Source organism: Primulina eburnea, chromosome 9, assembly GCF_022965805.1.
Source record: "Primulina eburnea isolate SZY01 chromosome 9, ASM2296580v1, whole genome shotgun sequence".
NCBI lineage: Eukaryota > Viridiplantae > Streptophyta > Magnoliopsida > Lamiales > Gesneriaceae > Primulina > Primulina eburnea.
In genome coordinates, this window is record NC_133109.1 from 10,512,402 (window position 1) to 10,536,302 (window position 23,901).

The window sequence follows — 23,901 nt, forward strand, 5'->3', positions numbered from 1 at the left end:
CCATCCGTTTGAGGATGACAAGTAGTAGAAAACAACAATTTTGTGCCAAGTTTAGCCCATAAAGTCTTACAAAAGTAACTCAAGAATTTTACATCGTGATGCGAACGTGGACGTCCCAAGGAAAGCATGGAATCCTTTGCAGTTTCCGGAGGGACCAATCACGAGGGGTCGACTAAAGAGATTCAAGGAGGCGCTACAAGGAGTCATGAGCAAGCCGGAAGAGGTCGTGATGCATGGGAGTACGTTTGGAGGCCAACGGAAAGTCATTCAAGCATTGATGTTGCTGACAGAGTCTGGACGGACCTGCACACGGACCTACACACGGGGTCCGTGTCCTTTACAAGCTGGGATGAGTTTTTACAGTGGCTCCACGGACCTGGAGACGGACCCAGGCACGGGGTCCGTGCCCTTTGTTATTGGCGAAGACAGTGCCTACACGGACCCGCACACGGAGGCGAGCACGGGGTCCGTGTCCCTTGTTTCCGACTGAAGAGTTTTACAGTATGTACACGGACCCTGACACGGAGGTCTACACGGGGTCCGTGTCCTATGTTTTCTTCTTTAGAGTTTTACTTTGCTAGGAAACTAGATTTTTGTTATCTTTTGATATAAGACATATCTTGGACGAATTTTGAAGGACAATACACATATTATTTTGAGTTTATCAAACTTGTGAGAATTTTCTCTCAACTTTTCAAAGCTTTTAGCTTTGTCAAATCAAATCAAACTTATCAAAGTTTTTAACTTTGTGGCGTTTGTCGATCGTTGCTTGTGCGGATTGTCGTAGGCAAAGTTCTTCGAAGGTTCGTATAGTTGTCGATTGTTTATCCTCGTGTTTATTTGTTGCTAAACTCCTGCTAGTTTAGAGGTGAATATCACACAATACTTGAATCAAAAGATCGGGAAAACACACGGATCTTAATATCGTAATTGAATAGAGGGTGCGATTTATTTTTAATCGTGTTTTCTATTTATTCGTGTCAAGATTCACATCATTTGGTATCAGAGCCCAGGTTTATTGAATTCAAGTAATTATCTTGTTTCTAAATTGCAGATCTGTATTATTTCTTCGTTTATTTTCAGATCTGTTTTGTTCTATCGTTCTTCGTAAATTTTTTCGTGAATCTGTGATTCTCGAAATTTGTTGGTGACTTTTTTTTTGGGTTTTTCGAGTAGTACTCAAGCCAAAAAAAAAAAAAAAGAGTACAAAAATTCCGAAAATTCACCATTATTTCTTTTTGATATATTCTTCTATTCCCTTTAGAGAGTCATATTTAATTGTCTCTCACAGTCAAAAAAAAAAAAAAAAAATTCCTATATTCGAATTTCTTGTCTACACAGTCCAAGTGAGTCGGTCGCATTTGTTCACAAGTTTGAACTTTGATTGTTTGATATACCCACAATACAAAGCTTGAGCACTTCCAAGAGAGCTTTCAAAATTCGAGTGATACACTTGAGTGCGAGTGACTTTTCTTTGGAGTGAACGGTGAGTATTTGTTGTGAGCATACAAATAAAGAGGTAAAAGACGAGTGAATTTCTTTGGAGTGATCGTGAGCATTTGGGTGAGGATTATTTTATTTCTACTAACCTTTTCTTGCAGGTACAACTTTGAAATTAAATGGAGAGGGAGGTAGGAGATAGTTCGAATTCGGAGTTGTCTAAGTTCCAAATAGAGGCGTTGTCGGGGCATTTTTCTAGGATGATAAAGGTTGAGATGGAGGCCCTACATGAGCGTTTGGATAGGATGGAAGTGAGTGCTAGTGGGGGTAAATCTAAGGGTAGAGATTTTGGTAGGGGTGAAGAGGAGGAGTATGACTTAGGTGAGGAAGAGGAGAGTCAAAATGAAACTTGGGGTAGGAATGGAAGAGGTAGAGGAGTTGGAAGAGGTCGAGGCGAAGCTATGCGGGGTAGATATAATGATGGGCATAGAGATGATGGGAATATGAGTGGCATTAAGATGAAAATCCCTTCTTTCCATGGGAAGTCGGATCCGGAAGCGTATCTAGAGTGGGAAAAGAGGGTAGAGTTTGTATTCGACTGTCACCAATACTCCGAGCTCAAAAAGGTTAGGTTGGCGGTGGTTGAATTTATGGATTATGCACTCATCTGGTGGGATCAATTAGTGACCACTAGAAGAAAGTATAATGAAAGGCCTATTGAGTCTTGGGATGAGATGAAGAGGGTCATGAGGAAGAGGTTTGTGCCAAACCACTATTATAGAGAGATGTTCAAGAGGCTACAAACTTTGAGGCAAGGGTTAAAGAGTGTGGAGGACTACTATAAGGAGATGGAGGTAGTCATGATTAGGACCAACATTGAGGAAGATAATGAAGCAACCATGGCTCGTTTTCTTTGTGGTTTGAACAGGGAGATTCAAGATCAAGTGGAGCTTCGGCACTACTTAGATCTAGACGAAATGGTGCAAATGGCCATAAAGGTGGAGCAACAACTCAAAAGGCGAGGAGTTGGCCGCACCAATCAAACCGGAGGTGCATCTTCTTCTTGGCGACCAAATGCGGCCAAGCGAGATGATAGCAAAGTGGTGACCAAGCCTAAGTTTGAACCAAAGCAAGAGACACCTAGACATGGAGTACAAGGTAAATCTGAAATTCCTACTACTCGTTCTAGAGATACAAAATGTTTTAGATGTCAAGGGTTGGGCCATATTGCTAGTGAGTGTCCTAATAAGAGAGTCATGTTCTTAAATGATTATGGTGAGTATGAGTCTCAAAGTGAGGGGGATGGCGAGGGTAGTGATGATGATATGCCGGAGTTGGAGGATCCCGATGAGGGATATGGGACGGTTGTAGGAGAAGCGCTAGTGACTAGGCGAATCATGAGTGCCCAAGTCAAAGATGAGGAAGTTAACCAAAGAGAGAACTTGTTCCACACTAGATTTTTTGTGAATGGTAAGGTGTGCAATGTAATCATAGATGGGGGTAGTTGCACCAATGTGGCTAGTGTTGAGATGGTTGAAAAATTGGGATTGCCTACAATAAAACATCCTCAACCATATAGGCTTCAATGATTGAACGATTGTGCGGAAGTGAGGGTTAATAGGCAAGTTCTAGTGTCATTCTCAATTGGGAAGTACAAAGACGAGGTTTTGTGTGACATGTTGCCCATGCATGCTTGTCATATCTTGTTGGGTAGGCCATGGCAATTTGATAGGCGAGTGACTCACGACGGTTTCAAAAATAAGTACTCGTTTGTATTAAAAAAGGAATCTGTTGTTCTACTTCCATTGTCTCCAAAACAAGTATTGGAGGACCACTTGAAAAAAAAGAAGAGAGATGAGGCCGAAAAAAAGAGTGAATTAAAAAGTGAGATGGCCTCTGAAAATAAAATTGAAGTGGCTGAAAAAAGAGAGTTGAAAAGAGTGAGATAGCCACACAAACAAAAAAAGAGAGGAAAGAAATTGAGGGGAAAGAAAAAGAGAGGAAAGAGGCCAAAAAGAATTCTTATATGGCCCAAAAACGTGAGATAAAACACTTGTTGCACACACATGAACCATTTGTGTTAGTTCTTTATAAGGAGATCCTCCTTAACACAAGTGATATAGCCGGATCCCTTCCGAGCATTGTTGTTTCACTATTGCAGGAATTTGACGATGTATTTCCGGAGGAGCTACCTCAAGGCTTACCACCATTGAGGGGAATTGAGCACCAAATTGATTTGGTGCCCGGGAGTGCCTTGCCAAACCGTCCAGCTTATAGGAGCAATCCGGAGGAGAGTAAGGAGCTACAAAGGCAGGTAAGTGAGTTATTAGATAAGGGTTATGTGAGGATCCGGACGCTAATCATCTTCTTAATCGTCTTTGGGATTTAATTATCTGTTCTGATAAACAGGGTCTAAAAATTTTTCTTTTTAAAATATAAACGCGGAAGGTAATGGCATCTAATAATATACATATCTATATAAAATACATTTCAGTATTAAAGTACAATAATCTAGTCTAAGGTTCAACTACTAAATTCAAGTAATAAAACCAAGTCTACTGTAAGTCCGGAATCACCACGCTAACTCGTCTTCTCTCATCGTCATCTCGACCCTGATCCAGCCCCACCTGTTGTCATGCACACATACAAAACAAGACAACAGCCGGATAACTCCGGTGAGAATAAATCCCAGTATAAAACATGGTAAGCATGTATTTAAACAAACTAAATCATAAAACATGCTATTATGTATAGAAACAATCTATTTCATAGTCTATGAAATTAATCAAATAAGCATGCAACTCAATTCAGATAAACATGCATATAAACAATCTTAATCATAAAACATGCTAACCCAACTGAAAGCAGTAATGATGGGTCCCATGATCTAGGAGCCACATCCATATAAGCATGCAGTTCTAATCAAATCATATCTAGACTTGACTCGATCTATAACTCTAGGGATCCCGTGATGAATAAGACGTCAATGCCTGTTACCTACTCAACCGATCGTGGTAACCGTACGCCTTATTCCTAGACTTCGGTCCGAGCTGTATCGACGGCTAGCAATAGGAGTAATGGCTACTCCTAAGTTGAGATACACCGAACGTCTAGAAGTCTGACAATGACTGTCAAGACTTTCCTATCTTAAATGCAATGAATAACAATCTGTAACAAAGCATAATCATATTCATAGCTGAATATGACAATAATCTCATACATTTGAATATCATTCTATAATCAAAGCATAATCAGGTAACAATATAAACAATAATCTAGTATGTGATTTTATTGGGAAACTCAAAATGATATCTCATTTGAGTTGTTTCTTCCCGAATATCACATGAATTATACCTTTGTCGTCCCTGTCTGACGAAGACGATGATCTGTATTCAACTCTGTCCATACCACTCTGAAAAGACAATATCGAATACGCTTTATCAGTGAATAACTCAATACACAATCTGTTCTGATCAATACTCAAATCAGTACATAATCTGATCAATATCTGAACAATATACAACCTAACTCATGTCATCGACACTACAATCCAATCTGAATAATTACGGAATATGATCCATCTCAATTAATACTGAATCTGATCAATATAAATCAACTGATGTTTCGACGGCATAATAATACAATCTCGATAACCCCGTCAGTCTAACCATCACAAATATAATACTGGACTTATAATCTGTGTCAACATAATTCATACTCTGAATATTAACACAATTTTGATATAAAATCTCAGTCAATATCTTTCAAAAATCATAACAAATACATAAACAATCTGTCCTTTAATCTGTCTTCAATTCTACAATGTCTACTGCAGCAGAAACATCATATCTGAATCACATGCAATTCTAGCAACATCATATTTTCAAAACATGTCCAAACGTAGCAAAACTTACGTCCAGATGAAGCCTGCGTTGATAGGAACACAGTACTGTGTTCGGATTCTAAATCAGACGGACGGATTTCACAAAATCGTAACTATAAGCTTCGGAGAGAATTTGAAAGCTTTTCTCCAGGATTTCTGATTTTCAATTCTTAAAAATCGATTTTGTATATATATATATATATATATATATGTATATATATATATATACACACACGCATGGAAGACAAATGGCTCGTTTCATGTTCTGCACGTTGCGCGCATATGCGCGCACAAAGTCGCGCATATGCGCCAGTTACTCGAACTAGCACTTTTCCTTCTCGCGCATATGCGCCAATCCGTCCGCGCATATGCGCCAACCATTCTGTCCCTTCCGCGCATATGCGCCATTTAAGTCGTGCATATGCGCCAATCCTTCTGGACCTTCCGCGCATATGCGCCACTAATCTCGCGCATATGCGCCAAGGCTTCTGGAGGTGTCGCGCATATGCGCGCATGTCTTCGCGCATGTGCGCCAACCTTACTGTGATTCTCGCGCATGTGCGCCAATCTTGATCGCGCATGTGCGCCAACACATAAATTTGCACACATAATTTACACCTTTCTTATGTGTTCTAGTCCGCTCCGTTCCGTCTATAATTATCTCAATTACTTCGACAATCATTCCAGATTAATCTCAGATTACTGTAATCATATCCAAATCATTTCAGATTACAATAATTAAATTCTCGGGCATTACATTTCTCCCCCTCTTAGAACTGAGTTCGTCCTCGAACTCACAAGTAATCAATTCAGGTATCTTAGAAGAATGTATAACATAGTTTAAACCAAAACTCAAACACCTGATTCCTATCAGGAATAAGAATTCACTAAGTATCATATCATAATACTTCTCCAATCCTTCTGACGGAATCAATCTCGTGTTGTGGCTATACAACATCCGTATATACCGACCTGTAGTTGTTATTCTATCTGTTTATCCCAAACACTAGCATTTACAATCTTTAGCTTCAAATACCAATCGTCATCATCCGACGTTGGTTTCGTATGTCTGGACGTTCTGAACTGTCGTAATAGCTATTGTCATGCAGTAAGTCATACAGTGACAATAAATCATAAAAACTAGTGCTAACATCCAGCACCAAAGTTCTACCAATATCTTCCAATATCTGGATAATACCCTCTGACTACCTGTCACTCTGTAATAGAAAGCTTATGATATAGTCTATCATAAGTACCACTCCATCAAAATCACAATCTGATCTCATCTAATTCAATATTCTAATCCATCTGATTATTTCTTTGACATCGATCTATGTCATCTAGTTCTGTTTGTACGTAATCTGGTACAAACTGATAGATGTAGATTGAGAAATCTGTCAATCATAATCATATTATATCAAAATCTAAAGAAAATGGTTGTATTGTCATTACGAAACCATAGAAATGTACTCCCATTTCTATTCAAAAATATACAAATTCTGTAATTATCTTTTGATTTCTATCTTTCTGTCTTCTTCTGTTAGCAATTCAGACTTATCAGTACAACTTTTGCCAACATTTCTGTACAATTTCTGCCATAACTGATCTAATCTGTTTATATCACCACTATCTGTTCGAATACAATACATTCACAAACATCTGAATGAAAACTGAATCCACCACGGCGCATGTCTGACACTATCTGTGAGTTCAGATTCGAACTATGCTGTATAAACAATCAGTTGATAGTATAACATAAAGAAGAAATACCTACCTGGCATTCGGCTCTGATTATCAATATCAAATTCTGTTACAAATTTCGGAAACATTCTGATATCATAAAATAATCAGAAGCATACAAAGCACAAAATCACATATCTGTTAATCTGACTGATGCTCTATTCTGATTAGCAAAATACAATTCTGAACATTCTGATTACACTGCTACATTGTCATACTCTCAACTGTTTACAATATTCTGTATCAAACAGACTTCAAACAACAGTAATAGCAATTTCGATTCAGAACAGAAATAACCTATACTGATCTAGTGAGTTTAATAAAACTCATACAACGACAATCTCTGGCAGCTGTTAATTCTGACTATCTGCTTAATCTTCACAGTGCCCGGAACAACTGCTATATCTCATCTGCAAATAGAATACGCTCCAAACAATAAAAGATATCACGAATACTGACTTAGAACCATAACTATACTCAGCAGATATAAAGCAATAAGAGCATAAGATAATCTGCCTGATTCTGACATTTCTGATAATTCTGACATCTCTGAAATATTTGATAATTCTGATAGTTCTGTGTCGTTCTCAGTCACTGATCCCTATCTTAACAATCAATTGGTATACAAATTTCAGATATCACAGACGCTGAATACAATCTGTTTCAATTATGATTCATACCTGACTCATTTCTGTATACAATAATCACAGTTTTCTGAATATTCAATAAAGGCTTCAAATATTCATTTCAACCAATCAGATGCTGCTAACATATCAAATATCATAGATATAACAAGTATACAATCATCAGAATATCTCCGAACATAAGCGTTAGCAATCTGTACCCTTCTATTAGTCTTCCATATCATTATGTACTGAATTCTAAAACAACAATCAGTATCTGATCTGAATTCAATTCTGAAATCTACCTTTCTGATATCAACACATCAGAAATCTTATCTAGGCAATTATCAATCAATCATTACGTAACTATCAAATCGGTAGTTGCTAAACTCGATTTCAGTAGGTCTACTGAATACATAAGGATACTATCTGTTCCTTTCTGTAATAATCGAGTTATAAACAAAGCATATATCACAGCAATTCTGAATCTAGAATCCTTACAGGAAAATCTCCGTTTATCAGCCAGATCTGGTCTGAATCTTACCATTTCTGGGACAATTTCTACAATATCTCTGTACTTGTTCACCATCCCCATATCAGTAATGCAATTAAGTCCGATCATCATACACAAGTACATCACACTCTAACTCGCTTTCGCTTTTTCATCTTACTGTAGTATATAACATGTTACAGAAATCTCTGATATCAACATTTATCCAACAAGCAAGGAATCTATACTACAGTATAAACAGATCCAACAGTTACAGCATATCTCCATGCAGTTCCATCACAGATACTCGTAAAGAATGCATTAGTACGTATCACTACATATGCAATATAATCATAAAGAAATAGTACCTATGATGTTCTGGGTCTGTTCTTCTGTCATTATCACCAATGACTCTGCTCTCTAAAATCTTCGAGGACCCTTCTCGGGACAGACTCTAGCAAAGTGTCCCGGCTGTCTACAAATATGGCAACTACCAGTCACTCCCTGGCATTGCTCGGTGGAATGTCTTCCTCCACACCTATCGCAATAGACTCCAGTATAGTTCGGGCTGGAACCACTGGAACTAGAGGCACCACTTCCTAATTTCTTGAACTGTTTCTTTCGAGCTTTAAGCAACTCTTGCTTTCCACTCGTACTGCCCCGTTCAAATCGGAGAGGGGATTGCTGGGTTTGGGATGGCTTCATGCACAACCTCCCTAGCTGTCTAGTCAGACTCGCCTCAGCTCTCTTTGCCCTACTCAGGATGTCAGCAAAATGGTAAGGTCGTTGCAAATTCATAAATACAACTACCTCCGAATTCAGTCCTCTGATGAACTGATTCACTATAGCTTCATCATTCCTAGCCATATGAGGAGCAAAATGCAACAAAGTAGAGAATTTAGCAGCATAATCGTCAATATTCAATTGACCTTGACTTATATTCTCAAATTCTGCTTTCTTGTCCTCTCGGTACGAGGCGGAGAAAAATCTTTGATAGAATTCAGTCTTGAAGATTTCCCACGTGATCACAGTACCACGTAGTGCTAATACTCCTTTGATTGTAATCCACCAACTTCTGGCAGCCTCTTTTAATTGGTGAAATACCAATTTAACTCTCTGGTCATCTGTACAATCCAGTAGATCAAACAATATCTCTATGTCATCAACCCAGTCCTGACACTTTTCAGACGTTTCTGCACCACTCAGAATCGGCGGCTGAAATAACTGAAACTCTCTCAACTGTACTTCTATCTGAGTTTCGGATGCATCTATCTGTTCAGACGAAGTGCTACCTCTTTCTGGAATTCTCCAAGGCGGTATATCTGAATATCACAGATTAGTACACAAGCTATACAATCTGTCTCAGCCCTCCTCTGATCATATACCTCTGATTCAGACTCAGTTCTGATCCAGGCTTAGTAAGTACATGCTGCAAACAACTCAGATAACAAGCAACATGTAATAGGGAAAACAATAAATCATGCTAGCACACACATGCAAGGAAAAGAAGACTCAATCTACCCCGCTCATTCCCTTCTATCTCAGTCTAAAAGATCTATCAACTCTGACTATCTCAATCTAAAGGATCTATCGCTCTGATACCACCTGTTGTGAGGACCCGGACGCTAATCATCTTCTTAATCGTCTTTGGGATTTAATTATCTGTTCTGATAAACAGGGTCTAAAAATTTTTCTTTTTAAAATATAAACGCGGAAGGTAATGGCATCTAATAATATACATATCTGTATAAAATACATTTCAATATTAAAGTACAATAATTTAGTCTAAGGTTCAACTACTAAATTCAAGTAATAAAACCAAGTCTACTGTAAGTCCGGAATCACCACGCTAACTCGTCTTCTCTCATCGTCATCTCGACCCTGATCCAGCCCCACCTGTTGTCATGCACACATACAAAACAAGACAACAGCCGGATAACTCCGGTGAGAATAAATCCCAGTATAAAACATGGTAAGCATGTATTTAAACAAACTAAATCATAAAACATGCTATTATGTATAGAAACAATCTATTTCATAGTCTATGAAATTAATCAAATAAGCATGCAACTCAATTCAGATAAACATGCATATAAAAAATCTTAATCATAAAACATGCTAACCCAACTGAAAGCAGTAATGATGGGTCCCATGATCTAGGAGCCACATCCATATAATCATGCAGTTCTAATCAAATCATATCTAGACTTGACTCGATCTATAACTCTAGGGATCCCGTGATGAATAAGACGTCAATGCCTGTTACCTACTCAACCGATCGTGGTAACCGTACGTCTTATTCCTAGACTTCGGTCCGAGCTGTATCGACGGCTAGCAATAGGAGTAATGGCTACTCCTAAGTTGAGATACACCGAACGTCTAGAAGTCTGACAATGACTGTCAAGACTTTCCTATCTTAAATGCAATGAATAACAATCTGTAAAAAAGCATAATCATATTCATAGCTGAATATGACAATAATCTCATACATTTGAATATCATTCTATAATCAAAGCATAATCAGGTAACAATATAAACAATAATCTAGTATGTGATTTTATTGGGAAACTCAAAATGATATCTCATTTGAGTTGTTTCTTCCCGAATATCACATGAATTATACCTTTGTCGTCCCTTTCTGACGAAGACGATGATCTGTATTCAACTCTGTCCATACCACTCTGAAAAGACAATATCGAATACGCTTTATCAGTGAATAACTCAATACACAATCTGTTCTGATCAATACTCAAATCAGTACATAATCTGATCAATATCTGAACAATATACAACCTAACTCATGTCATCGACACTACAATCCAATCTGAATAATTACGGAATCTGATCCATCTCAATTAATACTGAATCTGATCAATATAAATCAACTGATGTTTCGACGGCATAATAATACAATCTCGATAACCCCGTCAGTCTAACCATCACAAATATAATACTGGACTTATAATCTGTGTCAACATAATTCATACTCTGAATATTAACACAATTTTGATATAAAATCTCAGTCAATATCTTTCAAAAATCATAACAAATACATAAACAATCTGTCCTTTAATCTGTCTTCAATTCTACAATGTCTACTGCAGCAGAAACATCATATCTGAATCACATGCAATTCTAGCAACATCATATTTTCAAAACATGTCCAAACGTAGCAAAACTTACGTCCAGATGAAGCCTGCGTTGATAGGAACACAGTACTGTGTTCGGATTCTAAATCAGACGGACGGATTTCACAAAATCGTAACTATAAGCTTCGGAGAGAATTTGAAAGCTTTTCTCCAGGATTTCTGATTTTCAATTCTTAAAAATCGATTTTGTATATATATATATATATGTATATATATATATACACACACACGCATGGAAGACAAATGGCTCGTTGCATGTTCTGCACGTTGCGCGCATATGCGCGCACAAAGTCGCGCATATGCGCCAGTTACTCGAACTAGCACTTTTCCTTCTCGCGCATATGCGCCAATCCGTCCGCGCATATGCGCCAACCATTCTGTCCCTTCCGCGCATATGCGCCATTTAAGTCGTGCATATGCGCCAATCCTTCTGGACCTTCCGCGCATATGCGCCACTAATCTCGCGCATATGCGCCAAGGCTTCTGGAGGTGTCGCGCATATGCGCGCATGTCTTCGCGCATGTGCGCCAACCTTACTGTGATTCTCGCGCATGTGCGCCAATCTTGATCGCGCATGTGCGCCAACACATAAATTTGCACACATAATTTACACCTTTCTTATGTGTTCTAGTCCGCTCCGTTCCGTCTATAATTATCTCAATTACTTCGATAATCATTCCAGATTAATCTCAGATTACTGTAATCATATCCAAATCATTTCAGATTACAATAATTAAATTCTCGGGCATTACAGGTTATGTGCGTGAGTCCATGTCACCTTGTGCGGTGCCTGTTTTGCTAGTCCCTAAGAAAGATGGCTCATGGCGTATGTGTGTCGACTGTAGAGCAATCAATAACATAACCATTAAGTATAGGCATCCCATACCTAGACTAGATGATATGTTAGATGAGTTGCATGGGTCTTGCATCTTTAGCAAAATTGACTTGAGAAGTGGCTACCATCAAATTAGAATGAGGGAAGGTGATGAGTGGAAAACTGCTTTTAAAACTAAGTATGGGTTGTATGAGTGGATGGTTATGCCTTTTGGCTTAACTAATGCACCTAGCACCTTTATGAGGTTAATGAATCATGTCTTGCGTGCACATATAGGTAAATTTGTTGTGGTTTACTTTGATGATATCCTAGTGTATAGCAAGAATCTTGAAGAGCATGTTAAACACTTGAAACTTGTGCTAATCACATTAAGGGCTGAAAATTTGTATGCTAACTTAAAGAAGTGTGATTTTTGTACAAACAAACTTGTGTTTCTTGGTTTCGTTGTGAGTTCACAAGGGATACAAGTGGACGAAGACAAGGTAAGTGCTATTCGAGATTGGCCATCGCCTACTACTGTTGGTCAAGTCCGAAGCTTTCATGGCCTTGCAAGCTTCTATAGGAGGTTTGTAAGGGATTTTAGCACATTGGCGGCACTGATGACGGCGGTCATCAAGAAGAACGTTCCATTCTGTTGGGGCGAGGAGCAAGAGAAGTCTTTTAATATTATCAAGCAAAAATTAATTAATGCTCCTTTACTTGTGTTACCTGATTTTGCTAATACTTTTGAAATTGAATGTGATGCTTCAGGTGTAGGTATTGGTGGCGTGTTGATGCAAGGAGGAAAGCCGGTGGCGTACTTTAGTGAGAAACTCAATGGGGCAGCGCTGAACTATCCCACGTATGACAAGGAGTTCTATGCACTTGTGAGGACTCTTGAGACGTGGCAGCACTACTTGAGGCCTAAAGAGTTTGTGATTCATACGGATCATGAGTCTCTAAAGCACCTCAAGGGGCAAAAGCTGAACAAGCGGCATGCTAAGTGGGTGGCCTTCATAGAGACATTCCCCTACATGATCAAGTATAAGCAAGGTAAGGAAAATGTAGTGGCCGACGCACTATCACGGAGGTATGTACTTTTCTCTACTTTGGAATCCAAAATATTGGGGTTTGAACTTGTTAAAGAGTTGTATGTGCTAGATGATGATTTTAAGGAAGTGTTTGAAACTTGTATGCATGGTCCACATGATAAATTCTACTTGCATAAAGGTTTCTTGTTTAGAGAGGATAGATTGTGCATTCCCAAGTCATCAATTCGTGAATTACTCGTTAGGGAGGCACATGGGGGTGGCCTAATGGGGCACTTTGGGGTGGCTAAGACTTTAAGTGCATTGCATGAACATTTTTATTGGCCACACATGAAGCGTGATGTTGAACCTATTTGTGAGAAGTGCATAACTTGTAGACAAGCTAAGTCTAGGACACTACCACACGGATTATATACACCACTTCCCGTCCCTAGTGAACCTTGGATGGATATCTCTATGGACTTTGTTTTGGGGTTACCTAGGACAAAGAAGGGGAGAGACTCTATATTTGTTGTTGTGGATAGGTTTTCGAAAATGGCACACTTTATTGCTTGTCACAAGACTGATGATGCATCTAACATTGCGGACCTATTCTTTAGAGAAGTCGTTAGGCTGCATGGCATGCCTAGGACCATTGTGTCGGACCGTGATGTTAAATTCTTAAGTTACTTTTGGAAAACACTGTGGGCTAAACTTGGCACTAAATTACTGTTTTCTACGACCTGTCATCCTCAAACTGATGGTCAAACTGAGGTAGTTAATAGGACGTTAGGAACTTTATTACGTGCTATTCTCAAGAAGAACTTAAAGAATTGGGAAAATTGCTTGTCATTTGTTGAATTTTCTTATAATCGTTGTGTGCATTCTACTACTAACTATTCGCCATTTGAAATTGTATACGGTTTTAATCCTTTGACTCCGTTGGATTTGATGTCTTTACCTGTGAGTGAAAGATTAAACATGGATGGCAAAAAGAAGGCTGAATTTGTTAGGGGGTTGCATGAAAAGGCCAAAGCCAACATTGAGAAGAAGAATGAACAATATGCTAGGCAAGCCAACAAAGGGAAAAAGAAGGTGGTATTTGAGAAGGGGGATTGGGTGTGGCTACACTTGAGGAAGGAGAGGTTTCCGGAGAAGCGACGCTCAAAGCTATTACCTAGGGGCGATGGACCATTCCAACTTCTTGAGAGAATCAATGACAACGCCTACAAACTCGACTTGCCAGGTGAGTACAACGTAAGTTCTACATTTAATGTTAGTGATTTGTCGTTGTTTGATGTAGGTGATGAGCAAGATTTGAGGACAAATCCTTTTCAAGAAGGGGAGGATGATGCGAACGTGGACGTCCCAAGGAAAGCATGGGATCCTTTGCAGTTGCCGGAGGGACCAATCACGAGGGGTCGACTAAAGAGATTCAAGGAGGCGCTACAAGGAGTCATGAGCAAGCCGGAAGAGGTCATGATGCATGGGAGTACGTTTGGAGGCCAACGGAAAGTCATTCAAGCATTGATGTTGCTGACAGAGTCTGGACGGACCTGCACACGGACCTACACACGGGGTCCGTGTCCTTTACAAGCTGGGATGAGTTTTTACAGTGGCTCCACGGACCTGGAGACGGACCCAGGCACGGGGTCCGTGCCCTTTGTTATTGGCGAAGACAGTGCCTACACGGACCCGCACACGGAGGCGAGCACGGGGTCCGTGTCCCTTGTTTCCGACTGAAGAGTTTTACAGTATGTACACGGACCCTGACACGGAGGTCTACACGGGGTCCGTGTCCTATGTTTTCTGCGCGATTTTGTTTCCTTCTTTAGAGTTTTACTTTGCTAGGAAACTAGATTTTTGTTATCTTTTGATATAAGACATATCTTGGACGAATTTTGAAGGACAATACACATATTATTTTGAGTTTATCAAACTTGTGAGAATTTTCTCTCAACTTTTCAAAGCTTTTAGCTTTGTCAAATCAAATCAAACTTATCAATGTTTTTAACTTTGTGGCGTTTGTCGATCGTTGCTTGTGCAGATTGTCGTAGGCAAAGTTCTTCGAAGGTTCGTATAGTTGTCGATTGTTTATCCTCGTGTTTATTTGTTGCTAAACTCCTGCTAGTTTAGAGGTGAATATCACACAATACTTGAATCAAAAGATCGGGAAAACACACGGATCTTAATATCGTAATTGAATAGAGGGTGCGATTTATTTTTAATCGTGTTTGCTATTTATTCGTGTCAAGATTCACATCACATCGCGGCCAGAAACCATAGTCCTAGGCATGCCATGCAACATAACGACTTCTCTAAAGAACTAATCCGCAATGTTTGAAGCATCATCGGTTTTATGACAAGCTATAAAATGTGTCATCTTAGAGAATCTATCCACAACAACAAAAATAGAATCTCTCCCCTTCTTAGTCCTAGGCAACTACAAAATAAAGTCCATAGAAATGTCAATCCAAGTTCTTTTGAAGAATAGCACGCAAAAGTGTTCCCAAAGTTCTATTGACAACTTCAGTTTGTCCATCCGTTTGACGATGACAAGTAGTAGAAAACAAAAATTTTGTGCCAAGTTTAGCCCATAAAGTCTTCCAAAAGTAACTCAAGAATTTTACATCGCGACCAGAAACCATAGTCCTAGGCATGCCTTGCAACATAACGACTTCTCTAAAGAACTAATCCGCAATGTTTGAAGCATCATCGGTTTTATGACAAGCTATAAAATGTGTCATCTTAGAGAATCTATCCACAACAACAAAAATAGAATCTCTCCCCTTCTTAGTCCTAGGCAACTACAAAATAAAGTCCATAGAAATGTCAATCCAAGTTCTTTTGAAGAATAGTACGCAAAAGTGTTCCCAAAGTTCTATTGACAACTTCAGTTTGTCCATCCGTTTGAGGATGACAAGTAGTAGAAAACAAAAATTTTGAGCCAAGTTTAGCCCATAAAGTCTTCCAAAAGTAACTCAAGAATTTAACATCGCGACCAGAAACAATAGTCCTAGGCATTCCATGCAACGTAACGACTTCTCTAAAGAACAAATCCGCAATGTTTGAAGCATCATCGGTTTTATGACAAGCTATAAAATGTGCCATCTTAGAGAATCTATCCACTACAACAAAAATAGAATCCCTCCCCTTCTTAGTACTAGGCAACCCCAAAATAAAGTCAATAGAAATTTCAATCCAAGTTGTTTTTAAGAATGGCACGCAAAAAGTGTTCCCAAAGTTCTATTGACAACTTCAGTTTGTCCATCCGTTTGAGGATGACAAGTAGTAGAAAACAACAATTTTGTGCCAAGTTTAGCCCATAAAGTCTTACAAAAGTAACTCAAGAATTTTACATCGCGACCAGAAACCATAGTCCTAGGCATGCCATGCAACATAACGACTTCTCTAAAGAACTAATCCGCAATGTTTGAAACATCATCGGTTTTATGACAAGCTATAAAATGTGTCATCTTAGAGAATCTATCCACAACAACAAAAATAGAATCTCTCCCCTTCTTAGTCCTAGGCAACTACAAAATAAAGTCCATAGAAATGTCAATCCAAGTTCTTTTGAAGAATAGCACGCGAAAGTGTTCCCAAAGTTCTATTGACAACTTCAGTTTGTCCATCCGTTTGACGATGACAAGTAGTAGAAAACAAAAATTTTGTGCCAAGTTTAGCCCTCAAAGTCTTCCAAAAGTAACTCAAGAATTTAACATCGCGACCAAAAACAATAGTCCTAGGCATGCCATGCAACATAACGACTTCTCTAAAGAACAAATCCGCAATGTTTGAAGAATCATCGGTTTTATGACAAGCTATAAATGTGCCATCTTAGAGAATCTATCCACTACAACAAAAATAGAATCCCTCCCCTTCTTAGTACTAGGCAACCCCAAAATAAAGTCAATAGAAATTTCAATCCAAGTTCTTTTTAAGAATGGCACGCAAAAGTGTTCCCAAAGTTCTATTGACAACTTCAGTTTGTCCATCCGTTTGAGGATGACAAGTAGTAGAAAACAACAATTTTGTGCCAAGTTTAGCCCATAAAGTCTTCCAAAAGTAACTCAAGAATTTTAAATCGCGACCTGAAACAATAGTCATAGGCATGCCATGCAACATAACGACTTCTCTAAAGAACAAATCCGCAATGTTTGAAGCATCATCGGTTTTATGACAAGCTATAAAATGTGCCATCTTAGAGAATCTATCCACAACAACAAAAAGAGAATCCCTCCCCTTCTTAGTACTAGGTAACCCCAAAATAAAGTCAATAGAAATTTCAATCCAAGTTCTTTTTAAGAATGGCACGCAAAAGTGTTCCCAAAATTCTATTGACAACTTCAGTTTGTCCATCCGTTTGACGATGACAAGTAGTAGAAAACAAAAATTTTGTGTCAAGTTTAGCCCATAAAGTCTTCCAAAAGTAACTCAAGAATTTTACATCGCGACCAGAAACAATAGTCATAGGCATGCCATGCAACATAACGACTTCTCTAAAGAACAAATCCGCAATGTTTGAAGCATCATCGGTTTTATGACAAGCTATAAAATGTGCCATCTTAGAGAATCTATCCACAACAACAAAAATAGAATCTCTCCTCTTCTTAGTACTAGGCAACCCCAAAATAAAGTCCATAGAAATGTCAATCCAAGTTCTTTTGAAGAATAGCACACAAAAGTGTTCCCAAAGTTCTATTGACAACTTCAGTTTGTCCATCCGTTTGACGATGACAAGTAGTAGAAAACAAAAATTTTGTGCCAAGTTTAGCCCATAAAGTCTTCCAAAAGTAACTCAACAATTTAACATCGCGACCAGAAACAATAGTCCTAAGCATTCCATGCAACGTAACGACTTCTCTAAAGAACAAATCCGCAATGTTTGAAGCATCAACGGTTTTATGACAAGCTATAAATGTGCCATCTTAGAGAATCTATCCACAACAACAAAAATAGAATCCCTCCCCTTCTTAGTACTAGGCAACCCCAAAATAAAGTCAATAGAAATGTCAATCCAAGTTATTTTTAAGAATGGCACGCAAAAGTGTTCCCAAAGTTCTATTGACAACTTCAGTTTGTCCATCCGTTTGAGGATGACAAGTAGTAGAAAACAACAATTTTGTGCCAAGTTTAGCCCATAAAGTCTTCCAAAAGTAACTCAAGAATTTTACATCGCGACCAGAAACAATAGTCCTAGGCATGCCATGCAACATAAATACTTCTCTAAAGAACAAATCCGCAATGTTTGAAGCATCATCGGTTTTATGACAAGCTATAAAATGTGCCATCTTCGAGAATCTATCCACAACAACAAAAATAGAATCTCTCCCCTTCTTAGTCATAGGCAACTACAAAATAAAGTCCATAGAAATGTCAATCCAAGTTCTTTTGAAGAATAGCACGCAAAAGTGTTCCCAAAGTTCTATTGACAACTTCAGTTTGTCCATCCGTTTGAGGATGACAAGTAGTAGAAAACAACAATTTTGTGCCAAGTTTAGCCCATAAAGTCTTCCAAAAGTAACTCAAGAATTTAACATCGCGACCAGAAACAATAGTCCTAGGCATTCCATGCAACGTAACGACTTCTCTAAAGAACAAATCCGCAATGTTTGAAGCATCATCGGTTTTATGACAAGCTATAAAATGTGCCATCTTAGAGAATCTATCCACTACAACAAAAATAGAATCCCTCCCCTTCTTAGTACTAGGCAACCCCAAAATAAAGTCAATAGAAATTTCAATCCAAGTTCTTTTTAAGAATGGCACGCAAAAGTGTTCCCAAAGTTCTATTGACAACTTCAGTTTGTCCATCCGTTTGAGGATGACAAGTAGTAGAAAACAACAATTTTGTGCCTAGTTTAGCCCATTAAGTCTTCCAAAATTAACTCAAGAATTTTACATCGCGACCAGAAACAATAGTCCTAGGCATGCCATGCAACATAACGACTTCTCTAAAGAACAAATCCGCAATGTTTGAAGCATCATCGGTTTTATGACAAGCTATAAAATGTGTCATCTTAGAGAATCTATCCACAACAACAAAAATTGAATCTCTCCCCTTCTTAGTCCTAGGCAACTACAAAATAAAGTCCATAGAAATGTCAATCCAAGTTCTTTTGAAGAATAGCACGCAAAAGTGTTCCCAAAGTTCTATTGACAACTTCAGTTTGTCCATCCGTTTGACGATGACAAGTAGTAGAAAACAAAAATTTTGTGCCAAGTTTAGCCCATAAAGTCTTCCAAAAGTAACTCAAGAATTTAACATCGCGACCAGAAACAATAGTCCTAGGCATGCCATGCAACATAACGACTTCTCTAAAGAACAAATCCGCAAAGTTTGAAGCATCATCGGTTTCATGACAAGCTATAAAATGTGTCATCTTAGAGAATCTATCCACAACAACAAAAATAGAATCTCTCCCCTTCTTAGTACTAGGCAACTACAAAATAAAGTCCATAGAAATGTCAATCCAAGTTCTTTTGAAGAATAGCACGCAAAAGTGATCCCAAAGTTCTATTGACAACTTCAGTTTGTCCATCCGTTTGACGATGACAAGTAGTAGAAAACAAAAATTTTGTGCCAAGTTTAGCCCATAAAGTCTTCCAAAAGTAACTCAAGAATTTAACATCGCGACCAGAAACAATAGTCCTAAGCATTCCATGCAACGTAACGACTTCTCTAAAGAACAAATCCGCAATGTTTGAAGCATCAACGGTTTTATGACAAGCTATAAATGTGCCATCTTAGAGAATCTATCCACAACAAAAAAAATAGAATCCCTCCCCTTCTTAGTACTAGGCAACCCCAAAATAAAGTCAATAGAAATGTCAATCCAAGTTATTTTTAAGAATGGCACGCAAATGTGTTCCCAAAGTTCTATTGACAACTTCAGTTTGTCTATCCGTTTGAGGATGACAAGTAGTAGAAAACAACAATTTTGTGCCAAGTTTAGCCCATAAAGTCTTCCAAAAGTAACTCAAGAATTTTACATCGTGACCAGAAACAATAGTCCTAGGCATGCCAGGCAACATAAATACTTCTCTAAAGAACAAATCCGCAATGTTTGAAGCATCATCGGTTTTATGACAAGCTATAAAATGTGCCATCTTCGAGAATCTATCCACAACAACAAAAATAGAATCTCTCCCCTTCTTAGTCATTGGCAACTACAAAATAAAGTCCATAGAAATGTCAATCCAAGTTCTTTTGAAGAATAGCACGCAAAAGTTTTCCCAAAGTTCTATTGACAACTTCAGTTTGTCCATCCGTTTGAGGATGACAAGTAGTAGAAAACAACAATTTTGTGCCAAGTTTAGCCCATAAAGTCTTCCAAAAGTAACTCAAGAATTTAACATCGCGACCAGAAACAATAGTCCTAGGCATTCCATGCAACGTAACGACTTCTCTAAAGAACAAATCCGCAATGTTTGAAGCATCATCGGTTTTATGACAAGCTATAAAATGTGCCATCTTAGAGAATCTATCCACTACAACAAAAATAGAATCCCTCCCCTTCTTAGTACTAGGCAACCCCAAAATAAAGTCAATAGAAATTTCAATCCAAGTTCTTTTTAAGAATGGCACGCAAAAGTGTTCCCAAAGTTCTATTGACAACTTCAGTTTGTCCATCCGTTTGAGGATGACAAGTAGTAGAAAACAACAATTTTTGCCAAGTTTAGCCCATTAAGTCTTCCAAAATTAACTCAAGAATTTTACATCGCGACCAGAAACAATAGTCCTAGGCATGCCATGCAACATAACGACTTCTCTAAAGAACAAATCCGCAATGTTTGAAGCATCATCGGTTTTATGACAAGCTATAAAATGTGTCATCTTAGAGAATCTATCCACAACAACAAAAATTGAATCTCTCCCCTTCTTAGTCCTAGGCAACTACAAAATAAAGTCCATAGAAATGTCAATCCAAGTTCTTTTGAAGAATAGCACGCAAAAGTGTTCCCAAAGTTCTATTGACAACTTCAGTTTGTCCATCCGTTTGACGATGACAAGTAGTAGAAAACAAAAATTTTGTGCCAAGTTTAGCCCATAAAGTCTTCCAAAAGTAACTCAAGAATTTAACATCGCGACCAGAAACAATAGTCCTAGGCATGCCATGCAACATAACGACTTCTCTAAAGAACAAATCCGCAATGTTTGAAGCATCATCGGTTTTATGACAAGCTATAAATGTGTCATCTTAGAGAATCTATCCACAACAACAAAAATAGAATCTCTCCCCTTCTTAGTACTAGGCAACCCCAAAATAAAGTCCATAGAAATGTCAATCCAAGTTATTTTTAAGAATAGGCACGCAAAAGTGTTCCCAAAGTTCTATTGACAACTTCAGTTTGTCCATCCGTTTGACGATGACAAGTAGTAGAAAACAAAAATTTTGTGCCAAGTTTAGCCCATAAAGTCTTCCAAAAGTAACTCAAGAATTTACATCGCGACCAGAAACAATAGTCCTAGGCATGCCATGCAACATAAATACTTCTCTAAAGAACAAATCCGCAATGTTTGAAGCATCATCGGTTTTATGACAAGCTATAAAATGTGCCATCTTCGAGAATCTATCCACAACAACAAAAATAGAATCTCTCCCCTTCTTAGTCATAGGCAACTACAAAATAAAGTCCATAGAAATGTCAATCCAAGTTCTTTTGAAGAATAGCACGCAAAAGTGTTCCCAAAGTTCTATTGACAACTTCAGTTTGTCCATCCGTTTGAGGATGACAAGTAGTAGAAAACAACAATTTTGTGCCAAGTTTAGTGTAATGCCCGAGATGTCATCATTTTTATGAGAACCCGAAAATTAAATAATTGATTTAAATTATTGAATGGCATTTTTGTGATTTTCGGATGGCATTTTCGTAATTATTTGAGGGAAATGGCATTTTCGTAATTATGGGACGTCAATGGCATTTTCGTAATTATTGGATGGCAATGGCATTTTCGTAATTATTGGAGGCAATGGCATTTTCGTAATTTTGCAAGAAATTGGGCAAAAATTGAATGGATGCCACGTACGAAATCTTGCATGCAATATATATATACACATGATTCCTTATTCATTTCCTTCAGCAGAAAATCGAGAGATTGAGGAAAGTTTTACTTCTTGATCTTAGAATTCGATTTGCGAGCGAACCTTCTATTCAATTTTAAATCCGACTTCATTACTGTGTTCCTATCAACGCAGGCTACAACTGGACGTAAGTTTTATTATGTTTAGACAAGATTTGAATTTTTGATATTGTCAGAATTGAATATGATTCAGATATGGTGTTTCTGCTACCGTGGACATTATAGAATTGAAGTCAGATTAAAGAACAGACCGTTTCTATAATTGTCATGATTTTTGAAAGATATTGACTGAGATTTTGATATCAGAATTGTGTATTACTGATTTTGAATATACCGGTATTCAGATTATGAGTTCCAGTATTATATTTGTGATGTTCAGAATTGACGGGGTTATTCAGATTGTATTGTTATGCCGTCGAAACATCAGTTGATTTAGATTGATCAGATTCAGATATGAGTTCGATTAGATTGTGATATTATTGATATGACTCAGATTGTATCTTGTTCAGACATTGATCAGATTGTATACTGAATTGAGTATTGATCAGAACAGATTGTATATTGAGTTATTCACTGATACAGTATATTCGATATTGTCATTTCAGATTTGATATGGACAGAGTTGAATACAGGTCATCGTCTTCGTAAGACAGGGACGACAAAGGTATAATTCATGTGATATCTGGGAAGACATAACTCAAATCAGAACTCATTTGAGTTTCCCAATAAAATCACATACTTGATTATTGTTTATCTTTTGATATGATTATGATTTGTTTATAGACTTAGATTCAAATCTTTTGAAAAGAACATGCTGGGTTTACAGATTTTGTATTCATGCATTAAGATAGGAAAGTCTGCGAGATCATCCAGACTTCTAGATGTTCGGCGATATCACAGCTTAGGGGAAGATCACCGCCCCTATTGTAGATGCGGATACAGATCAGGCCGAAGTCTAGGAATAAGACGTACAGCACCTCGATTGGTAGGGTAGGTGACAGACAGTGACGTCTTATTCACACCGGGATCCCTAGAGTTATAGATCGAGTCAAGTCTAGACATGATTTGATTAGAACTGCATACTTATATGGATGTGGCTCCTAGATCATGGGACCCATCATTACTGCTTTCAGTTGAGTTAGCATGTTTTATGATTAAGATTGTTTATATGCATGTTTATCTGATTTGAGTTGCATGCTTTTTTGATTAATTTCATAGATTATAAAATAGATTGTTTCTATACATGATAGAATGTTTTTGTACTGGGATTTATTCTCACCGGAGTTATCCGGCTGTTGTCTTGTTTTGTATGTGTGCATGACAACAGGTGGGGCTGGATCAGGGTCGAGATGACGATGAGAGAGGACGAGTTAGCGTGGTGATTCCGGACTTGTAGCAGATTTGGTTTATTACTTGAACTTAGTAATCGAACCTTAGACTTAGATTGTACAGTATTGTACTTTTATACTGAAATGTATAATTATTATACTGATTTGTATAATAGATAGATGCCATTATCTTCCGCACTTTATTTTAAAAAGAAAAATTTTTAGACCCTGTTTATCAGAACTGATAATTAAATCCCAACGATGATTAAGAAGATGATTAGCGTCCGGGTCCCCACATTTAGCCCATAAAGTCTTCCA

General features: G+C 38.1%; 1 pseudogene; it reads left to right on the top strand.

The window, feature by feature from the left end:
* The first annotated feature begins 1,715 nt into the window (after window positions 1–1,715).
* LOC140840716 (uncharacterized) lies at window positions 1,716–14,488 on the top strand (annotated as a pseudogene).
* Window positions 14,489–23,901: the final 9,413 nt, after the last annotated feature.